Raw genomic sequence first — 23,491 nt, forward strand, 5'->3', positions numbered from 1 at the left:
AGTGGTTGATCGCTGGAATAGTCTTCCACCAGGTTATTGAGGCCAGCAGTGTGTCAGATTTTAAGGCCAGATGGGATAGACATGTGGGATCTATTCACAGAGAAAGGGAGGGGAGGGTCATTGGGGTGGGAAGACTAGATGGGCCGTGGCCCTTATCTGCCGTCTATTTCTATGTTCTATGTTTCTATGTTTATTACATATTACATATAGGCACAGTAGGCATGTTGTAAATATATTGTAGGAAGTCGACACGATATAGGGAAAACAAAAAATATACTGCCAACTTCTAAAAAATCAACAGTGACCATATAAAGCAGGGGTGTCCAACCTGCGGCCCGAGGGCCGCATGCAGCCCTGTGAAGTATTTTGTACCGCCCTGGTCGAGGGCGATGCAGTGTTTTCCTCTGCTGCCCCCGGGTGTTTACCATCTTGCCGGCTCCTTCCTGTGTCTTGCTGCAGCGTTTGCAAGTTTGTGCGGCCCCCAGAAACATTTTTTTTCGGCCAATGCAGCCCAGTGAAGCCAAAAGGTTGGACACCCCTGATATAAAGCAAAAGAAGTGGCACTTTACATTTTTCTTTGCAACGGTTTGGATGTTGGAAAGTGGTCTGTCCATCTCACCCCTCCCAGGCATCTTATTATGTTCTTATTCAACTGCAGACCTGCAGTTGAAAGCCTGGGAGGGGCGAGATGGACAGACCACTTTTTTTGAACGTCTTACACTCTATATTATGGGCTTCATGAAGCAGCTACGGCGAAACGCTTCGAGCCCAAAGATAACACAATGTTATTCTATTATATGGACTTCATAACAGTGCAACTTTTTCAGATAAGGGCTTCTTTTTGAACTGTCAAATGCAATTTATAGTATCCAAACAGTTGCAATGGTTGAAGCCTTTCAAGCGTTTGGGACGTTCCGGCATTTGGTCTGGCAAATCAAATCTAACTCTGAGCACTGTTTGTGAACAGTGAGTGATAGAAAAATTTATATACCAACTTCTTTTGCTTTATATGATACGTATATTGTAAACTGCTCTGTCATTAAATAATAATCTTTTAAAGGTATATTTGTTCCTGTTATTTTAGGCATCTGAAACAACCCTCTCTACCGAAGAAAGATTTTAGGGTTAGACCTTTAATTGTGATCATCCACACGGCTGCCAACTGTTTAATTCTTTGAATCAATAAAGAAATCCACCAACTTAAACCAGATCTCTAAGCACACTGAATCCTGTCTGTCAAGTTTCCATGCACTTTCAAGATGCTCAAACTCATGCACAGAAAAAACGTTCAGGGCCTAACTTTTTCTCATTTCAGGCAGAGTAATTTGCTTCTGATGGCAGGAGGATTCTAAGCATTTTTACTTTTTAAGGAGGACAATTTAGAAAGGAACAAGTAATGTCCAGGTTTTTAAAAAGTAGATAAACACCCTTTCTATTGAGGAGCAATTATCTTTTGTGCAAACTGGGCTGGGAAGATATCTTTACACTCCAATTTTCATTTGATTATGAATCTGTGAGGATGCCTCACCATAAAGAGGTTTCACTCACCCTGAGATTATAAAGAACTGAATTTTAAACATACCGGATTCTGGAATTTTCTTTCCCTGGTTGGGGGAAAAAAAACCCATAAACAGAAGCAATTTTGCTGGTTGTGGGATTAAAGAAAAACCTGCAGGCAGATGGAGTAGATTCATTTAGACCAGGGGTGTCCAACCTTTTGGCTTCTCTGGGTCGCACTGGCCAAAAAAAAATGTTTCTGGGGCCGCGCAAACACTGCAGCAAGATAGAGGAGGGAGCAAGCAAGACGGTAAATGCCCAGGGGCAGCAGAGGAAAACACTGCATCGCTCTCGACGGGGGCTGCACAAAATACTTCACGGGGCTGCAGGTTGGACACCCCTGATTTAGACCCTACCACTGCAACACACAGGAAGTTGATGGATTTGCGCTGCCTGCAGTGGTACAGCTAACTTCCTCATGGTTGTCTGAACTTTGGAGTAGAGAGTGACGCGGGAACAAAGATTCATTCCTGTCCCCTCGCCATCCCCGCATTTCTCATCCCCGGCCCTTCACTCTTCCTGCAGTCTTAATTGTTTTCTCCCCGCTCGAAGCAGAAAGATGTTTTTATGTAATATTATGGACCTAAGGTCCCTGAGAGAGGAGGTCCGAGGAAGAGATTTCCACAAGAGAAGCTTCCCTAGCTATGGGCTGAAAAGAAACCCTGGAAAGACAGGGAATTGTAAGTGGGATTGCCCAGGTAAAACAACTGATAGCTGAGCTAAGGTAAACCAGTATTCTGTGAAGAATAAACTGTTTGGGGCACAGTAGAGATTGACCACTGCCATAGACTGGAGTTAATAATTATATGAGAACAAGAGAACTTGTCTGTTGGAATAAACTGATATCACATGAAATGAGAATTATGTTGAAAAAACCAGACTCAGGAACTGTGAACAATAAAGCTTTTGTTTTACCTTCCAACTGTATCTTCCTGGCTGTTTGGTTGAATAAGCACAGGGTCCCAGGAAAACATAGACAGGATATCAATGTACACTATTACTGTTCAAGTTTAGCAAATAAGTTTTAGAAATACAGTACTCTTGTTTCCAAGGTACTAAACAAACTGGAATATTACAGATTGATTCTATGTAGACATTCAATGCTATTAGAATAACTGGCCTCTTTCACACAAACAGACCCTCACCAAGCATGGGAAAAGTATCTACAAACTAAAAGCAGAAATATGTAGACAGAAGTTAAACTGAACCGCCAAGAAGCTAGACTCTGCATACAATGCAGCACCTCGGAAACAATGACACATGTCCCCTAATACTGTGCAAAATATAAAGATAGCAGCTGTAAATTTGAAAAAAAAAAAAAAAAACCAACTAACAAATTACCTCCACTTTACAAATTAACAAATAGATATACAACAAAAAAAATGGAAAATAAGATAATGCCATTTTGTTGTACTAATCAAAACTAGGAACGAGTAAAGAAATAGTGAAAATTCAAGCTTGAAAGTAAGTAATCGGCAGAATGAGTTCAATGCTGCTGTGGTGAAGTTACACTGAAGAGTGGGTTACTTCTCGCTGAGTGCCATATTAATTATGCAATTTCTATTTTCTATTTATAAACATTTATCAATACAGCTACAATACTACTTTATTCTAAAGCAACAACAAAATCTTTTTTCTACCTTTTGTCATCTCTGGTTTCTGTTTTCTCATCTTCTCTTCACTCTCTTCTTTCCATCTAGCATCTGCCTTCTCTCTCTCTTCCTTATGGCATCTTCCCTCTTTCTTCTCTCCTTGCATACACTATCTACCCTCTTCCCCTTCTCTCCTTTATACATAATTCATTTCAGCTTCACCCTTCACCATTTTGCTCTCTCCTCTCTCTGCCTCCATCCCCCCCATTCTCTGGCATCTCTCTCTTCTCTTCTTTCTTTCCTTCCCCATCAGCATCTCAGTCTCCTTCCCTTCCTCCATTAGCATCACTGTCCCCTTCCCTTCTCTCCCCCGCCAGCATCTCTTTCTCCTTCCTTTCCCATCCCTCCCATTTCTCTCATCTCATCCTCCATGCTCTGGCTGGCCAGCATCCCTCCCTCCTTCCCTGTTCAGCCCTCCTTCCTTCTTTCCCTGCTTTGGCCTTCCTACATCCTTGCTTAGACCTGCCTTCAAGCTTCCCTCCCTCCATGCTCTGCCATCCATCCATCCCTGCTCTGCCATCCATCCCTACCATCCCTCCCTGCTCTGGCATCCATCTATCTATCCAGCCCTCCCTGCTCCCTGCCCTGGCATACCCTCCCTTGTCCCTACTCTAGCATCCCTCCCTCCCTTCCTCTGGCATCCATATATCCCCCCATGCCCTACATTAATATCCATAGTGGTCTAGTAGCCTTTTAAGAGGCAGTAAGGAACCCAACTCTTTCCTGTTCCTGCTAATGGTATAGATGCCACCACCGGTCTAAAGACTTTCAAGATGGATGCTGAGACTTTCTGCAGCAGCCTCGCAAAACTTTGTGAAGTCTTGCGAGGTTGCCATATGAAGTCTTGGCAGCCATCTTAAAAAGCCATCTTTGGCACAGCACTGGTGTCTATGGCAGGAGCAGGAGCAGGAAAAAGTTGGGTTATATTCAACCACTAGAGATGTTAAATGTCTCCATTGCCGCAGCAGTAGTTCTCGTTCCTGTGGCCCTACTATGTAATGGCCTACTATTATTGCGGTAATACTGAGCAAGGTGGTCCAGGTCCTCCCCGTTACCATGGTACTTGCCACTGTAACTGCAGAATTGCCGCCATCCCAATTACCATGTCACTCTTTACTTTGAAGGCCTCTGATGCATCTTTGGGCTTTGGAAGCAGAAGTTTGAGAGAGAAAATAAAGAAAAAGAATGAAGCTAAGGGGAAGCTAGGCCTCTGCAAAACTATATCAAGAAACACCCAAATTCCTTGGGACTTGAGGCAGTCGGAGAATTCAAAATTGGGCAGAGAAGTTACGTTGCCGCATGACTTCAACACGAATAATGCTTGCCTGCTTTTGCAGGTAAAGATTCTTCTGGATCAGGGGTCTCAAAGTCCCTCCTTGAGGGCCGCAATCCAGTCGGATTTTCAGGATTTCCCCAATGAATATGCATGAGATCCATGTGCATGCATTGCTTTCAATGCGTATTCATTGGGGAAATCCTGAAAACCCAACTGGATTGCGGCCCTCAAGGAGGGACTTTGAGATCCCTGTTCTAGATCGAAAGTCAAAACCACATCCTGACTGGAATGATCCTCCTCCTTCAAATGGCTATGGAGAGATAAAGGATTTGGGTTTTTTGCTGGAGTAAACTGTTAACATCCATTCCCCACTCAGTCCTTGGGGCAAACCTAATCCCATCGTGTTTTCAGGATAGCCACAATGAATATGGATGAGATAGATTTGCATGCACTGCCTCAACTGCATGCAAATGTAACTCATGCATATTCATTGGGGCTGTCCTGAAAACCCGATGGGACTAGGTGTGCCCCCAAGGACTGCGTTGAGAATGGATGGTTTAGGGAGATGTACCAGCCACAAAGCTAGTGTAAAGGTCTTTTAGTGCAGAACGGTACACAAACTGTTTATCTGGCACATAGCAAGTGCTTCTACCTAACTTTTAAGTGTGCATATTCTATAAAAGAAAGGCGGTGCCTGTGTTCCTTTATAGAATAGCCCACTGAGAATGACACAGGGACAGAATTTGTCCCCACCCCCCGTGGATAACTGAGGGAAACTATCCCGTGTCATTCTTTAGCGTCTATCTCAACCTCAGTCCTTCTACACCAGCATTCCTCAGTGCAAGGTTTGAGGGTCAGTGGCTCTGCCCATTCGTACTCTGATTCTTCCCTCTCTCCTTACAGAATGATACGGGGATGGTTTCCCATGGTTAACCACAAGGACAGGGACAACTGTTCCCATGTCATTCTCTATAGAAAATCTTATGTTTTTATGTAAGCCAAGTATAGTACAATGAAGCCATTGTGACATCACTGATGAGGTTGGCTCTCAGGCATTGGTGGAATGAGGCATTATGACATCACAATCTGAGCTCTGGAATGTTGATACTCTTTGGGTTTCTCCCAGGCACTTGAGACCTGGTTTGGCCACTGTTGGAAACAGGATGCTGGACTTGATGGACCTTCGGTCTGTCCCAGTACTGTGGGAAACCATCCCGTGTCATTCTTTAGTGTCTCTCTCAACCTTCAAACCTTCTACACCAGAATTCTTCAATGCAAGGCTTGAGGGTCAGTGGCTCTGCCCATTCGTACTCTGATTCTTCCCTCTCTCCTTAAAGAATGACACGGAAATGGTTAACCGCAGGGACAGGAACAGGGACAAATTCTGTACCTATGTCATTCTCTTTCCTTCCAGGCACTTTCTGGGCATCTAATTGCCGACATCCTGTTAGTGATCCTGGGCAGGACCACCCTGAGTCAGAAATGTGACCCGTGTGGCACGCCCCCTAGAGCTCCAAGCCCTCCCACTGCATCGCAGCCAAGCGGAGAAGGCAATGGATAGCACACAGTTTTGGAAGCCCCGCCTCCCTTGTGCCCTGTGCAGCTACACTGCCCGCACATAGCTCGCTACGGCCCTGATCCTGGGGACACGTATTTTTCCATGACACCCTCAGAGAAAAGAATCTGACAGGGTACAAAACCAAAGTTAAATTATTGCGGAGTGAGGGACAGCCTGAACACCAGCAATTACAATAAGAAAGAGGAGGGTGAATGTGTAAATTAAACCCAGGTCAATGGAATCATTGTGTGTCCTTGCATAATGAAAGATAAATTTTAAAAATGAAAACTCCTTTGATCCGCTTCGTGCCATTATAATTCATCGTGGTGGCAATGACCTGTATCGTGCAAGCGGTTTATCAGCACTGCAAAAAAACAACAACAAAAAAGAAATCTAACTGACCTTGCTTTGCAACTTTGCGATATACTCGTCATGTAGGCAATCATTACACAGAAATGGCATAATTTCAGGCTTGGGAATCAAGGCTTAAAGCGAGTGGACAGATGAGGCAGCTTAAGTAGATGCAGAATTAAGGGGCATCAGGGGGCACCATGGCCGAGAATCTTCAGAGGTTGCAGCTCATTTCTGCTGTGATGGCATTCACCTAGTTGATCGTCTGGAACTGCTTCGAAACGATTTGCTCTGGGCACCAGCAAGAAAAGGCAGTCACATGTAGGTGATGTCACCCCTTTGATGGTTGCAATTACTAACACCATCAAAAAATTCCTCATTCATTCAATTCATCCAAATATATACACTTCAAAAATAGCAAATAAAAATCATAATATGCAAGATTTTTTTAGTGACCTCGGCGGCTACACTCAAGCATCATATTTCATGTAAAGCTAGAGTCATACCGTAGCCAGCCTCCTCATCGGTCATGCTTATCTAATATAATAAAATGGTAAGCCGCGCATGCGCACTTCCTAAGTGTGTGCCGGTTTTCCGTGAGCTGGAGCGACACATAGGAAGTGCGCATGTGCGGCTTACGATTCTTTGAAAGACGTGGCGGTGGCTACTCTCACGATCCCCGCCTGTGTCGGACTTCCGACGCAGGCGGGGATCATGAGAGGAGCCACCGCCGCATCTTTCAACTAAAAAAAAAAACAACAAACCAAGGCGGATGTCGGCCCGATGGCCGGAGTTCACCGCTGAGTACGGCGAGGAGTACTTCCCTCAACAGGAACCGTCGGGTCTAATTCAAATACTCCCGGCAGGTCGGGAGGGGGCGGAGCAGGCTCGCACGCCTGGCGCGGACCGGACAGGAACTAGACTCCCTGCAGGAGCCATCCTGTTGGCTGGAGATCACCGGACTGGACAGGGGGAGCAGGTAAGGGGGTGCTGCAGTACAGGAGGAGCAGGGAAGAGGTGATTCTGGACAGGGGGGGAGGTAACAGGAAGGGAGGCCTACTGCTGGATAGGGGAAGCAGGGAAGAGGTGCTGCTAGACGGGAGGGGGAGGTAAAAGGAAGGGAGAAGGACTGCTGCAAAGGAGAAGAGCTACTGCTGGATATGGGGAGCTGGAAATGGGGTGATGCTGAACAGGGAGAGATAAAAGGCTACTGCTATATAGGGGGAGCAGGGAATGGGTGGGGGTGCTGCTGGACAGGGAGGAGGAAAAAGTAAGGGAGAAGGGCTGCTAGCACCCGTTAACGTAACGTGCTAAACAAGTAGTAAATAAATAAGTTGTTAGTGAAATCTTAAAGTCCAAAGTGACTTATACAAAAAGCTTGGGGTTCCGACGTGAATTCAGCATTTCGCCAGAGAGCTGTCTCAAGGAGCGTCCCCATTTAAGCCATCACCTCACATAGGGGTCTCCATTAGAAGTAAAAACGAACATTGAAGAAATAATATAAGAAATCTTAAATGTACACCAAGGGGTGGTTTATCTAAAGATTAAGATTTCATATAACTATTAATTTATAAGAATATTTCAGATTTGTAAAAACAACAACAAAAAAAGAGATGTTTTGGACCAGTGATAGCTCGCATTTAGGTCTCTTGCTAAGACAAGTTCTAACGGCAAGTAACCGCGAGCACTTCAGCTCTTTTAGTCTCTAAAAATTTATGAAAATATAAAACAATTAAGACAGGCTTGTTCCAGCGGTTCATAGACAACCCCGCGAAAGACAAAGGCGCGCGCCGACAACTGAGCACAAGACGGAGGTGCGCGCCGAAGAAAATTACAGTTTTTAGGGGGCTCCGACGGGGGGTTTTGTTGGGGAGCCCCCCCAGTTTACTTAATAGAGATCGCGCCGGCGTTGTGGGGGTTTTTGGGGGGTTGTAACCCTCCACATTTTACTGTAAACTTAACTTTTTTCCTAAAAACAGGGAAAAAGTAAAGTTTTCAGTAAAATGTGGGGGTTACAACCCCCCAAACCCCTCCACAACGCAGCGCAATCTCTATTAAGTAAAGTGGGGGGGTTCCCTCCACGCCCCCCCCGTCGGAGCCCTAAAAACAGTAATTTTCTGCGGCACGCGCCTCCGCACTGCGCTCAATTGTCTGCGCGCGCCTTTGTCCCGGCGCGCTTTTGAACTGACACCGTTCCAGCATATGCCTATTTTTATTAGGGCTGTTGGTTTAAAACACTTAAGTTGACTCTGTTCATTGTTTATACAGTAAACTCGAACATAATTTCCAACGTCCGATTGCTTAATATTTCTTCACACATATTATAATTTCTGGAATCATCTTTGGTCACTCTCAGGACATATTTCCTATTCCAGAACCGGGAATTAACTTACAAAAATAGCAGGCAATTAACCGATGAGCCAGGCTTAGAGTGATGAAAGGCCAAATTAAGTAGCAACTTTAAAAATTCCTACCTGATACACCGAGTGACAAATGCAGGAAAGCTGGATGAAACATTGCGCAAGAACCACTCACGTTCCGTCGTCTTTGCACTGAAACATCTCCACGAGCACTAGAGGTGTCATGGCTGATTTTCCCAAAGCTTAGGACTCCGTGTTAGCGGCTTTATCGCGCGCAACTTTTTAGCGAGCGCCAACCCCTGCGCTAAGCCAAAAAACTACCGCCTGCTCAAGAGGAGGCGGTAGCGTCTAGCGCAGCCAGCAAATTAGCGCGCGCTATTACGCGTATTACACCGCTAACGCGGCTTCATAAAAGGAGCCCTTAATGTTGGAAATACACGTTCAACACAGGGGCAGGTCAGTATTATGCTCAGATTCTATGAGCTTTGGTTATTAGCGATTTGGGGCAGATATGGCCAGGATACGTGACTATACGTACAGCTATACGATGGGAGGAAGGGTGCTGGGGAAAGGCACCCTAGAAAAAGACCTGGGGGTATTGGTGGATACAACAATGAAACCAGCGGCGCAATGTGCAGCGGCCTCAAAGAAAGCAAACAGAATGCTGGGCATTATCAAAAAAGGTATCACTACCAGAACGAAGGAAGTTATCCTGCCATTGTATCGAGCAATGGTGCGACCACATCTGGAATACTGTGTCCAATACAAAAATAGCAAACTTAATTAAATTACAATTGGTACATCATAGAATCCTCTTTGACTAGAAAACTAGAAAAGGCAGTAAAACCTTGGATTGCAAGTAACTTGGTTTGCAAGTGTTTTGCAAGACAAGCAAAACATTTGATTAAATTTTAACTTGATATACAAGCAATGTCTTGCAATACGAGTATATATAGTATGCATGCGTCACATCATCACAACTGAGCCGACGGTTCTTCTCTCTCTGACGCTGCGGGAGTGGAGTGACTGTTCTAAACGAGCAAGGTCTTGCAATATGAGTACATACAGTATACACGCGTCGCACCATCACGACTGAGCCGATGGTTCTTCTCTCTTTGACGCTCCAAAAATGTAGTGACTGTTCTAAACGAGGAATGTCTTGCAATACGAGTTCATACAGTATACAGGCATCACATCATCACGACTGAGCCGATGGTTCTTCTCTCTCTGACGCTGCGGGAGTGGAGTGACTGTTCTAAACGAGCGAGGTCTTGCAATACGAGTACATACAGTATTTTGTATTAAAGGTTTTGGGTTGTGGAATGAATCGTCTGAGTTTCCATTATTTCCTATGGGGAATTTCGCTTTGATATATGAGTGCTTTGGATTACAAGCATGCTTCTGGAACGAATTATGCTCCTAAACCAAGGTTTTTACTGCACTGTACAATACTGTATATCTAATACTGTACAACACAATAAAGCTTGAGGATTTTCTGTTGCAAGGCATTGTATTCAGCTGCTAAGCTTCCCGGTTTCTTGAAAGAGACTTCTGGCTGGTGGTTTCCACACTCCTGGTGTAATCTGGTACCTGTAGGAAGCAATCTGAAAGGGATGCATGGAGCAGGATGCATGGAGCAAAATCCCTTGCTAGCTTCAGCAAATCTCCCTGGGTTGCTTCTTTGTGGCAGCTGAGGGCACCGGGCAGGCAGGTTTGTGCAGCTGTGCCGTGCTGGCTCCTCCCCTGTAATTGGCAAAGGCTGAGGGCAGGAAGTCAGAGCTGGAGTCTTGTCTGCACTAACATCGCAGCCAGTGCTGCAAGGGAAGAAGGGAGCAGTGGGCCAGCCAGAGAAAAAAAGCACTGGCCTTTTGGCACCGAGTGGACATGTCCAGGTAAGCAGAGACTACAAACCCCCCCCCCCAGCAAGGAGAGTTTGCCTGGTGGAGGGACGAGCTGTAGCTCCCATCATGGAACAGCATCGGGCAGGGAAAGAGTTACAGGAGGAAGAGGAAGGGTAAGTTTATCCCCTGGAAAGGCGTTCTCTTCCTAAAGAGAAGCCCTGCAAACACCAAAAGAACACCCCAGCTGCAGTTGGCGTCAGCAGCGCCCAGGCCTGGAGCAAAGGTAATGTAGATTGGGCCCTTTCCAAAGTGGGCGCCCTAGGCTCCTGCCTAGGGTGACCACAGCTAAATCCAGCCTTGGTCGGAGGGGCTCAGGGGATTGGGAAGAGGAAGGGAGTTAGTGCAAGAATCTGGATTTTTTTTTTTCCCCTGCCCGGGACCTGTTGCATCCTGTACACATGGGGTTTTTTTTTTGTTTGTTTGTATTCACCGCACCTTGGTTCAGGAAATGTTGCAACATCGCCTTCATTTCTTGCATTTCGGAGACCGGTGGTGATGGCATAACGCAGCTGGATTGTGTAAAGTTTCTTTTTTTTTTTTTTTTGAAGGGGGTTACCGGAATGGGGGAAGGTAAGGTTAGCTAGCACCTCTGGCTCTGTCCATGGAGATGCTGCCGCTTGTGTTATTTGGAAGGCGTTTTATGTGGCTGCTCGATAGATCCAGTGTGGCATTCTGCAATGCATTTTGCAAGCCTGTGTCAATTACTTTGCGTTCTAAGCTCAATTGTCAAAAATATATGCACTCACCACAATTTGTGTCACTTCAAAGCATAGGTGAAACAAATGGTTTCCTGTACGAGTTCCAGACGAGTTATTACCTTAAAGCTGCAGTACCAGTAAACGAAACTTATCAGATTCCATAGACAGAGCAAGTAAAATCATTCTGGGCTCTCCTTTTCAGTTTTTCTTCAGCCAATTTTATTATTTAAAAAAAAAAAAAAAAATTACAGATAAACTAAAAAAGAATCACAGGGCTTTGGAATAATCTTACGTCCCCACTACGGATTCAGGGCTCCTTCCAATTATTCCGTAAACACCTGAAAACCAGGCTCTTCACCAAAATGTAATGCTCTCCTCTCCCCTGTACCCAACCTCCAAATCCAATATGTTATTCCTTCCTATATTAAGCTTTTGTAAAACGCGCCGAGCTCTATAATTATGGAGAGGATGCGGTATATAAACTTAAGGTTTAGTTTACTTTAGTTTAATTTGGAAAGCTCTGCAACCTAATCACTTTAGCCATTGTGAAACCTTGATAAAGTGATGACTTCCTGTACCGACATTTCCTCCCCCCTCCCACCCACCATGGAGAAATTGCGCAGATTCCCCAGACCTAAGTAAACCAGCTACGGGTAGTGCTAGTGAAATAAACAGGAACGAGGAAACCCGAAGCGTAATCTTGCCTCTTGGCGCAGTCGCTCTCTCTGGTTCTCTTAGCCGTACGTTTTAGGGCTTCTTTTACAAAGGGCCTTAACGCGCGTGCTAAAATCCCACGCGCACTAGCCGCTACCGCCTCCTGTTGAGCAGGCGGTAGTTTCTGGGCTAGCGCGCGCTAATCCGGCGCGTGCACTAAAACGGCTAATGCACCTTCGTAAAAGGACCCCTTCGTCATTTTTTCATCTATCTGCCTAAGTTAGGTTCAAGCATTTAACCAGCCATTGAGCTAGAATAAGGGGGAAAAAGTTAAGTTTACTCTATACTGGAGGGTTCCAATCCCCTCCAACGGCAGCACAAAAAGTATGAAGTAAACTGGGGGGGCTCCCCACTCACACCCCCTGTCAGAGCTCTTTAAAAGTAACTTTTTAGGCGGCGCGCTGGGGTCTTGCGCCAAATTGTCTGCGCTGCAATGTCAGTGCACTGAAATCTCGCGCACGAATGACTATGAGCCAGAATAAGCGCTTGGGCGTAAAGACAGACTTACGCTAGCATTTTATAACATCCGTTGTGCCCGTAACTTCCATTATGTTATTCCACTTAGGCCCAAATTCTTATAAATGGCACCTGAAATCAGCGGCGTAGTGAGGTATGTGGTGCCTGGGGCGGTGGCGCCCCTCCCCCACCCTCTTCTCTGCCCACCACTCCTTCCCGATCACCCCCCCCTGCTGTGCGCACACACCCCCTACCCCCGTACTGTCTGAATTTCCCAGGCGCGAGCAGCAGCGTGAACTTGCTGCCTACGTCACGTCAGCTGTCCCTCCGATGTCACTTCCTAGGCGTGGGGCCCGGAAGCGACGTCAGAGAGAGGCGATACCGACGCGGGCAGCAAGTTCGTAATGCTGCTCGCGTAGGAAAAATTAAAAAGGGACGAGGGAAGGGGCGCACACACACGGTGTGTGTGTGTGTGTGTGTGTAAAGGAGGGGGGTGGACCCCACGGAGCGCTCCCCCCCCCCTCACTATGCCAGTACCTGAAATTAAGCACCTAGGCTGGTGCAACTGGCTGCTCTGGGTGCCTAACCTCCCCCCTCCCCCTTTATGAAGCTGCATTAGCATTTTTTATCGCCAGCTGTTCTGGTAAAAGTTCCGGCGCTCATAGGAATTCTATAAGCAACAAAGCTTTTACCGCCACTGCAGGCGATATAAAACGCTAACACGGCTTCATAGAAGGGGGGGGTTAATTATTTTTTTAAAAAACTTAAAGCGTTACTAATAATGAGCTCATAATTGGTAAAAATTAAAATTAATTGGGTGGTAGGTACTTAACTCGGAAGGCGCCTACCAGAAAGTTGGTGTGATTAGGGCTGGATCTTGGGCGTGTTTTACGACTCAGGCGCTGGTATTCAGGTCAAGAAAACTCTGGCATAAATAGGGGTTCATAGACAAGTCGGCGAAAGACAAAGGCGCGCGCCGACAACTGAGCGCAAGACGGAGGCGTGCACCGAAGAAAATTACAGTTTTTAGGGGCTCCGACGGGGGGTTTTGTTGGGGAGCCCCCCCCAGTTTACTTAATAGAGATCGCGCCGGCGTTGTGGGAGGTTTGGGGGGTTGTAACCCTCCACATTTTACTGTAAACTTAACTTTTACCCTAAAAATAGGGAAAAAGTGAAGTTTTCAGTAAAATGTGGGGGGTTACAACCCCCCACACCCCCCACAACGCCCCCACAACACGGCGCGATCTCTATTAAGTAAAGTGGGGGGATTCCCCCCACGACCCCCCCGTCGCAGCCATAAAAACAGTAATTTTGTGCGGCACGCGCCTCCGTGCTGCGCTCAATTGTCTGCCCGCGCCTTTGTCCCGGCGCGCTTTTGACCTGACACCTAAATAGAGGGTGCCTAGGGGCTCCTTTATCGCATTCACATTTTTAGCGTGCTCTAACCCCCGCGCTCGCTGAAAAACTACCGCCTGATCAAGAGGAGGAGATAGCGGCCAGCGCGGCCGGCAAATTAGCGCGTGCTATGACGCGTGTTAAACCGCTAACGCGGTTTCGTAAAAGGTGGGATTCTATAAAGAGACAGCCACGCCGAACAGTGCCATTTTTAGAATCTGTCTCTTAGTGCTCAAATTTGGATGCCATTTACATAATCTAGTCCCGCTTTTTGCGTACATTCATATCAATATTTTTTAAACACAGTGTCCCAAGCAAGGGTTACATACATTTTACGACTCAAAGCTTTCATCGCCAGGCGTATTCCAGACTTCTGTTAAGATTCCACTTTCCAGTAGTTTGTTTCCTGTATGTCCACCCTGCACCTCTGACGACGATTTCTTACTGGTACCATGAATTATCCAGAGTGTAACCTTGTCCTGCCACTGCAGCCCTGGCTCTTAGCTGTATATGTAATTTTGAGCTCCACTTTGCATTGGAACAGAAATCACCCCAACAGCAATGACGTTATGAATGTCATTAACAAAGAAGACAGGAATAGCTGAGGAGGCTGGTGTGACCAGAAGTGAGCGTGGAGGGCTGAGTTCTGCCAGGTGAGGCAGCTGGCTTTGATTCTCATGTCCAGACTTTGCTGTTTTGGCTAGTTGGTACCCGGGGAATCTGAGAAGGCACTGGCAGCTTTCAGTATCCCTGGGGGGGGGGGGGGAGGGCTGGATTCTCAGCCACTACAAAACAGAGATGCCAAGCGCCAGATTTGGAGTGTATGCATACTGGGTTCCTAAGGGAGCCATGCTTTTTAGCCTGCGGACACGGATAATTGCTGTAAAGTCTGAGAAAAATACTTTGTAAAAAAAAAAAAAAAAAAAGGAAACTCTTTCTGCTTCCGCCCCACCTCCCCCAAAGTCTCCTGGTTCTTTAACCCGTTGAAAGATAGTGCCGATCTGAGCTGGGAATACAAACGAAAAGGAAACTGCTGAGCCAAAAAAAAAAAAAAGATTCAAAATACGAGAGTGAACATAAGAACATAAGAACATAAGCAATGCCTCTCCTGGGTCAGACCTGAGGTCCATCATGCCCAGAAGTCCGCTCACGCGGCGGCCCAACAGGTCCAGGACCTGTGCAGTAATCCTCTATTTATACCCTTCTATCCCCTTTTCCAGTAGGAATTTGTCCAATCCTTTCTTGAACCCCAGTACCGTACTCTGCCCTATTACGCTCTCTGGAAGCGCATTCCAGTTGTCCACCACTCGTTGGGTAAAGAAGAACTTCCTAGCATTCGTTCTGAATCTGTCCCCTTTCAACTTTTCCGAGTGCCCTCTTGTTCTTTTATTTTTAGAAAGTTTGAAGAATCTGTCCCTCTCTACTCTCTCTATGCCCTTCATGATCTTGTAAGTCTCTATCATATCCCCTCTAAGTCTCCTCTTCTCCAGGGAAAAGAGACCCAGTTTCTCCAATCTCTCAGCGTATGAAAGGTTTTCCATCCCTTTTATCAGACGTGTCGCTCTCCTCTGAACCCTCTCGAGTAACGCCATATCCTTCTTAAGGTACGGCGACCAATATTGGACGCAGTATTCCAGATGCATGCGAGAGAGATTTGCATACCAAGAAAGCAGTGCAGGCAAATTTCTCTCATGCATATTCATTGTGAATATCCTGAAAACCTGGCCTGCCAGTAGATCTCGAGAACCGGACTTGGGCAGCCCTGTCTTACTGGAACCACATTCAAAATAGTACAAGTGATCCCTAGTGGTAGTCTTATGGTACTATTATTAATATTATTTTACATAGAAACATAGAAATAGACGGCAGATAAGGGCCACGGCCCATCAAGTCTGCCCACTCCAGTGATCCTCGCTATCTATCTTTGCGGATAGATCCCACATGTCTATCCCATCTGGCCTTAAAATCCGCCACACTGGTGGCCTCAATAACCCGAAGTGGAAGACTATTCCAGCGATCAACCACCCTTTCAGTGAAGAAGAACTTCCTAGTGTCACTGTGCAGTTTCCCGCCCCTGATTTTCCACGAATGCCCCCTTGTTGCCGCGGGACCCTTGAAGAAGAAGATGTCTTCTTCCACCTTGATGCAGCCCGTGAGATATTTGAATGTCTCGATCATATCTCCCCTCTCTCGACGCTCCTCGAGTGAGTAGAGCTGCAAATTCCCCAACCGCTCCTCGTACGGGAGCTCCCTGAGTCCCAAGACCATCCTGGTGGCCATCCTCTGGACCGACTCCAGTCTCAGTACATCCTTGCGGTAATGCGGCCTCCAGAATTGCACACAGTACTCCAGGTGCGGTCTCACCATGGATCTATACAGTGGCATAATGACTTCAGGTTTACGGCTGATGAAACTCCTGCGTATGCAACCTATGATTTGCCTTGCTTTGGATGAAGCTTGCTCCACTTGGTTTGCCGACTTCATGTCTTCCCTGACAATCACTCCCAAGCCTCTTTCTGCTACAGTTCTTGTCAGGATCTCGCCATTTAGGGTGTAGATCTTGCATGGATTCTGGCTTCCCAGGTGCATGACTTTGCATTTTTTGGCATTGAAACTGAGTTGCCAGGACCTAGACCAGTGCTCCAGCAGAAGTAAGTCATGCACCACATCGTCTGTCATTGCTTTTTTGTCTGTTGTGCTTTTGCTCACTACATTGCACAGTTTGGCATCATCGGCAAACAATGTTATTTTACCTCGAAGCCCTTCTGTCAGGTCTCTTATATAGATGTTGAACAAGATCGGGCCCAGGACGGAGCCCTGTGGCACTCCACTTATCACCTCCGACATCTCGGAGGGAGTGCCATTCACCATCACCCTCTGAAGCCTACCTCCAAGCCAGTTCCCAACCCATTTGGTTAAAGTGTCGCCCAAACCTAAAGAACTCATCTTGTTCAGCAACCTGCGGTGTGGCACGCTATCAAATGCTTTGCTGAAATCCAGGTAGACGATGTCCAGGGACTCACCAACATCCAGCTTCCTCGTCACCCAGTCAAAGAAGCCGATCAGGTTGGATTGGCACGATCTCCCCTTAGTAAATCCATGTTGGCGGGGATCCCGCAGATTCTCCTCGTCCATGATCCTATCCATTTGGTGTTTGATTAGGGTTTCCATTAGTTTGCTCACTATTGAAGTGAGACTCACTGGTCTGTAGTTTGCCATCTCCACCCTGGAGCCTTTCTTGTGTAGTGGAATGACGTTAGCCGTCTTCCAGTCCATCGGGACGTTACCTGTACTAAGGGAGAGATTAAAGAGCGCGGATAGTGGTTCCGCCAAGACATCTCCCAACTCCCTGAGTACCCTAGGGTGTAGGTTGTCAGGCCCCATTGCCTTGTTGACCTTGATTTTTGACAGCTCGCAGTAGACGCTGCTGGGTGTAAATTTGAAATTACTAAACAGGTCTACTGATTTAATCCTTGTATGTGGTTGAGGGCCGATTCCCGGCACCTCGCGGGTGAAGACTGAACAGAAGTATTCATTTAACAGTTGGGCCTTTTCCGAGTCCGTCTCCACATGGTCTCCGTCTGGTTTTCTGAGTCGTACTATCCCACCCGAGTTCTTTTTCCTGTCACTAATATACCTGAAGAAGGATTTATTTCCCTTCTGGATATTGTTTGCTAGAGACTCCTCCATGCGGAATTTGGCCTCTCTAACTGCCGCTTTGACGGCTCTTGATTTGGTCAGATAATCTACTCTGGAGTCCTGTGTCCCTGATTGTTTGTAAGAGATGAATGCTTTTTTCTTCTCTTTGATGAGGTCTGAGATCTCCATAGAGAACCACTGTGGCTTGTTGTTCCTACTCCGTTTGCTTATTGATTTAACATAGCGGTTTGTTGCTTCCTGTATGGTGGTTTTCAAAGTTGACCACATTTCTTCCACGCTGTCGGTATCTGCTTGGGTTTGTAGCGCCTGGTGAACGAAGTCTCCCATGTCCTGGAAGTTTGTGTCCTTGAACTTGAGAACCTTGGTCAATGTGGTAGATTTCGTGAAACCTTTCCTGAGATTGAACCATATCATATTGTGGTCACTGGAGGCCAAAGTTTCACCCACCGAGACCTCTGTGATACTTTCTCCGTTGGTAAGTACCAGGTCCAAAATTGCCTGATCCCTTGTTGGCTCAAATACCAGTTGCCTGAGTCCTGCTCCATTCAAAGAGTTTAATAGCTTCCTGCTGCTGCCGGAAGCAGAGGAATTTATATACTGCTTAAATGCCCCCTTAGGGATCCTATGCAGTTTACGTTATATGGTGGTCAGGTACTCTCTGTCCTGGTGAGCTCATAGTCAAACTACAGTCTCTGGGGCACTGGAGGGTATTTGTTTGCTTTGCAGAGCAGATATGCCAGTAACCAGTAATTAGTGCAAATAAGCACTAATTAAATTGCTATCACCAATTTAGCTAATTACTTTATGTACATATTTACGACTTGCACTTAAAATTGTGCACCTAACTTTCGGTGACCTATTCTGAATTTGGGGGCTGTTTTATTTGGTGCCTTAAAAATAGTTCATACAAAGTCATTTTAATATACATCATGATACGAATTAACACACACGCAGTCAATTTCTTTATGTTAAAAGTTCTAATACAAGTGAAAAGATTTTTATTAGCATGACCCAAAAAAAAAAATGGAATAGAGAGTCCAAAAATGAAGCAGAGATGAAAAATGTTTTCTGTGGTGCAGAATGGGTACAAGTGAGTCCATTTTTTTTACTCCATCAAAAATGACAAAGACTAGGGGGGCATTTGAAGTTAAAGGGAAATATTTTTAAAACCAAAAGGAGGAAATATTTTTTCACTCAATAGTTAAGCTCTGGAACGCATTGCCAGAGGTTGTAGTAAAAGTGGATAGTGTAGCTGGTTTTATAAAAAGGTGTGGTCAAGTTCCTGGAGGAAAAGTCCTTAGTCTGCTATTGAGACAGAAAACTGGAGAAGCCACTGCTTGCCCTGGATCGGTAGCATGGAATGTTGCTACCGGTACTATTTGGGTTCTTCCCAGGTACTTGTAAACTGGATTGGCCAACATGAGGATGGGCTATTGGGCTAAATGGACCATTGGTTTGACCCAGTAAAGCTATTCTTATATCTACACTGAGACAGAACATTGTCTTTTTATTACAAATAAATCAAACAGCAAAGGCAGAGAGGAGCTATTTTCTGCCTTTGTTACCTTCTGTTTCTATTCTAGAGCTTGGAGTTAAAGTGTTGAATTCTCCCAGAAGAGGAAGGTACCACAGGGATCTGTAGTGAGACCAGAGCATTTTAACACATTTTGAAATGATCTGGAATTGTTAATGATGAGCCAGCTCATTCAAAGTAGAGATGATTCTAAGTTGTTAAATGGCAGGAGGACTGTGAGAGATTGCAGGAGGACCGTTGGGAGACCAGATGACTGGGCATCGAAGGACGGATGAAATTTAATGTGGACAAGTAGAAAGCGATGCACATTGGGAAGAATGACCCAAATTAGAGGTACACACGATACTAGATGCCACATTAGAAGTCAGCACTAAGGAAAAGGATTTAGATGTCGTTTCAGGCAATACGTCGACATCTTCTGCTTCGTGGGTGGTGATGGCCCAAAAATCAAACAGAATCTTAGAAATTATTTGGAAAGGAATGGAAAATAAATCAAAGAATATGATAATAGCTCTACGGTGCAATTGAAGAGGTGAGTTCCAATACTTAAGTACTTTTCTTAAAAATCAAAACTGAGCTTTTATTGGAAACAGACTGTAGAGTTTTGGCATTAGTAAAATCTGGATTCAGCTGAAAATACCAGTGCATTTTTGGCCGAAACCAAAACTCCTCCTCCTGCTGTCCCCTGGCCTCCGGACAACCCCCCCCCCCCCCCACTACTTCTGCTACTCCAACTAAACACCGCCTCCCTCTTCCCACCCGTAGACCTTACTCGGGCCCTCTCATGGAAACCCTGGCGGTCTAGTGGCCTCGTCAAATGATTCCTGGTTGCTCTTCCACATGCTGGTTCCACAGTCAAAATGGTAAAAGTCCAGAAAGTTGGACTGGGGAAAGCCAATGCCTATCCCTGAGATTGGTAGCATGGAATCTAGCTACTGCTTGGGATTCTGCTAGGTACTCATGAACTGGACCCGACTAGAATAGTTGCTTGCACTGGGGAAGATTTTAAAGAGGTATGGGTGGTGTGGAGGGTGGGGGTGGGGAGAAGAGAAGGACCGGTGCCCCCATCAAGACAGTGCCTAGGGCAGCCTGCCCCCCGTCCATTTCTACGCCACTGCATAAATGACTAGAATACCTTTCCTTCCAAAACTTGTTGGCTCTTAGTGGAGTTCTTACCTCAATGAATAAACTCTCTTTGAATTCTCAGCAACTCGATGAGGGTGATTTTACCAAAGGTGCCTTTTGCAGGAGCCGTTATGGTGTCTACTGTACGTCTATTCCATAAAGAAAAATAGGTGTCCATCTTTCTTAACAGAACACTAGTGTAAGTGGCAGAAAATACCCCAGTTCTGTAGCTGATATAAATGCTAGCTATCATTTATATACCTCCTATCAAGGCCATCTAAGTGGTTTACCGTCAGGTACTCAAGCATTTTCCTAACTGCATAGAACTTAATATTATTGCGGTATAGCAATACATTTTTTTTTGTTATGCTATAGCTATACAGATACGTTGAAATAAAGACCATGGGCTATCTGTTTAGTGGCAGCTCTTGCAGGTATATACATATGCTTCAGTTCCACCATTTCTGTGGACATTAGCAGTAAATAAACTCAAACTACTTAAAGGCTGTGGCTGGCATTGAAGAAAAAGCCAACTGCAGAATTTGAATATTCACCCATTTGACCTTAGCTTTTCATTTATCGTTTATCATTTATTCAGGATTTTCTATACCGCCAAACTATAAATGATCCAGGTGCTTAAAATTCTAAATATACTACATCAGTTAAATGGAAAAAAAAAAAAATGCCATTAAATATGGAATTCATTGCCGGAGAATGTAGTAAAAGTAGTTAGCTTAGCAGGGTTTAAAAACGCTGACTTTTATAAAGCTGTGGTAAAGGTTTCTACCAAGGGCCGGCAAGGTAAATGCTCCGATGCTCATAGAATTCCTATGAACGTTGGAGCATTTACCTCGCCAGCCCACGATAAAAAACTTCTATCGAGGCCTTATAAAAGAAGCCCTAGGTTTGATAATTTCCTAAAAGAAATGTCCATAAACCATTAGTAAAATGGACTTGGGAAAATCCACTGCTTATTTCTAGGATAAGCAGCATAAATCAGTCTTAATCTTTTGGGATCCTGCCAGATACTTGCACCTGGATTGGCCACCATTGGGCTTGATGGACCTCTTATGTGTCTTATTATGGTAACTCTTATGTTCTTATGATCTAACCATTGTCACACCAGAACACACAAGCAAATATATAACACTAGCTAAAGATAAAATCAGCTGTTCTCATCCTCAATTTGCATGCTTTCTCCCTGGCTCTCCAAACAATCCACCTCAAACACATATTTTTTAAAAAATAAGTCTTCAATCATATTTTAAATTTGAAGATTAGAGGATTAAAGGTAAGGTTTCAATAGCCCTTTTTTCAGCTGGTAATTGTCACTCAAAGCCCAAAAGATGAAGTTGCGACTGTCTTAATTTGGTCACACCATCAGAAGAGAGAGATCGATCACTGGAGAAGGACATCATTTTTGAGAAGATTGAAGGAACCAGGCGAAGAGGGCGACCTGCAATCAGATAGCTGGACACATTGAAAACAACCATGGGGATGACCATGCTGGAGGACCTTTCCAGCCTAGCACAAACCCGATTTCTTTTTAAATCCGTAACTCGTCAAGTCACTAGGACTCGAACACGGGTCGATGGCACCTAACAACAACAATTATTTCCACATAGTAGAGGCTCCCCCCTCCTGAAAAAGACAACAGCTTGTGTGAATGCCCAGTGAGCTTCCACAAGTCGGGGCACCACCGTAGTACACTGTTACATTGGCCTCAATGTTCTCTCAGGAACAAATTAAACGGCGAAGGCATTTAAATATGGAGGTGTAGTCCATTGTAAGCTCGATGCGTCAACACAATCAATTTAAATGCAACACAAAACTTAGGCCCTCTTTTACCAAGATGCGCTAAGCGCTTTAGCGTGCGTCTAGCGCATGTTAAATCAACACGTGCGCTAACCGCTAACGCATCCATAGGATAACATGCACGCGTTAGCATTTAGCGCGCGCTAATATTCATCGTGCCCTAAAAAGCGTAGCGCATCTTAGTAAAAGAGGGAGGTAACCAGCGAAACTTCGTATAAAGAGGAATAACATGCTCGTATTTACCAGCCCCATCTAAGAGCTTTATAGCTGCATTTTCTAATGTTTGCAATTACAAAGTATTGAAGTCGGTAAACCCAAATAGGCAATATTTATTTACCGTATTCAGTTTTCTATTCTGTATTCCCCAAAGAGCTCAGAACGGTCTACAGGCTAACATATGTAACATACAATAGTTAACAGGTTACAATTCCATAATCAAAACAAGAAATCACAAATGCATGAAGTAGGTATTAAAGACATGGATCCACTTATTTAAAGCGGTGAAACCATTGCAGTTCTTTAATGAGGGCAGGGTACTAAAGTAAGTACTGTGTCTTTCAGCTGCAATGATGAATTTGAAGGTGGCGTTTTAAAAATGTTACAGGTCTTAGCTGCAGTCTGTGTATGACATCACATGGTTGGTCTTAAGATGATAATTGGTTTGCTTCCTAGAATCCAAATCCTACCAGTTCTATTGACTTACTTGAAGCAAACAAAGAGTACAAATAGAGAGAAACGAGGCGGGAGAGAATTTCCTTAAACTAACCAGCTGTTTTTGAGAATGATCGATGATAGAGCATAGCAAATGTTCCAAGCAAGCAAAGATGGGGCCTGATCAAAAGCTACATTAAATGAGGTGACATTTTATTTGCAAGCTACATGAAACTGTTTCTTTTGAGCACATTTAATCCCATTACATGTCTATTACGAATAAATGGATGAGAGATTATAAACTAAAGCTGAACTCAGAGACAACCAAGTTTTTCCTTGCTTCCCCTTTAAATTGGGTGGTTGGCAGAGGATCACTTACCCCATTGAATCAGAAATCAAAATCTTGGGCGTATACCAAGACAGAAACTTGTCTATGAAAGCATTTCCTTTGGCTCTGGCTAAGAAAAGCTTTTTTCATTTTGTGGAAACCGCGTACTATTAAAGCATACGAGAAACGCTGCGATAGAATGTCCGAGTTTGGATGTTTTATGAAAGACGTCCAGAAATGTCCATTTTCAAAACCACAAGAGGTCTCTCTCTTTTTTTAAAAAAAAAAATTTAAATGATCTAACGAGATATTTTGGCCCTTAGTGCGTCTATCTTTTTTGGCCGTTTTTGAATATGAAAATGTCCAAATGAAAAATGCACAAAAACAAGCCATTGGGACGTCCGAAGCAAACTCGCCACACGGACAGCTGAACAGAGCAGAGGGGCGCTCTAAGGGGTGC

The 23,491-nt window shown here is 45.0% G+C and overlaps 1 protein-coding gene across 1 annotated transcript in view; it reads left to right on the plus strand.

Annotated features, from left to right (window-relative positions):
- Positions 1–10,517: 10,517 nt before the first annotated feature.
- MCTP2 (multiple C2 and transmembrane domain containing 2) overlaps positions 10,518–23,491 on the plus strand; it is a 179,318-nt gene continuing 166,344 nt past the window's right edge. Inside the window, 1 exon segment of the mRNA XM_033919914.1 lies at positions 10,518–10,646. The gene's annotated coding sequence lies outside the window, so the exon portion shown is untranslated.

This window comes from Geotrypetes seraphini, chromosome 14, assembly GCF_902459505.1.
Source record: "Geotrypetes seraphini chromosome 14, aGeoSer1.1, whole genome shotgun sequence".
Classification (NCBI taxonomy): Eukaryota; Metazoa; Chordata; class Amphibia; order Gymnophiona; family Dermophiidae; genus Geotrypetes; species Geotrypetes seraphini.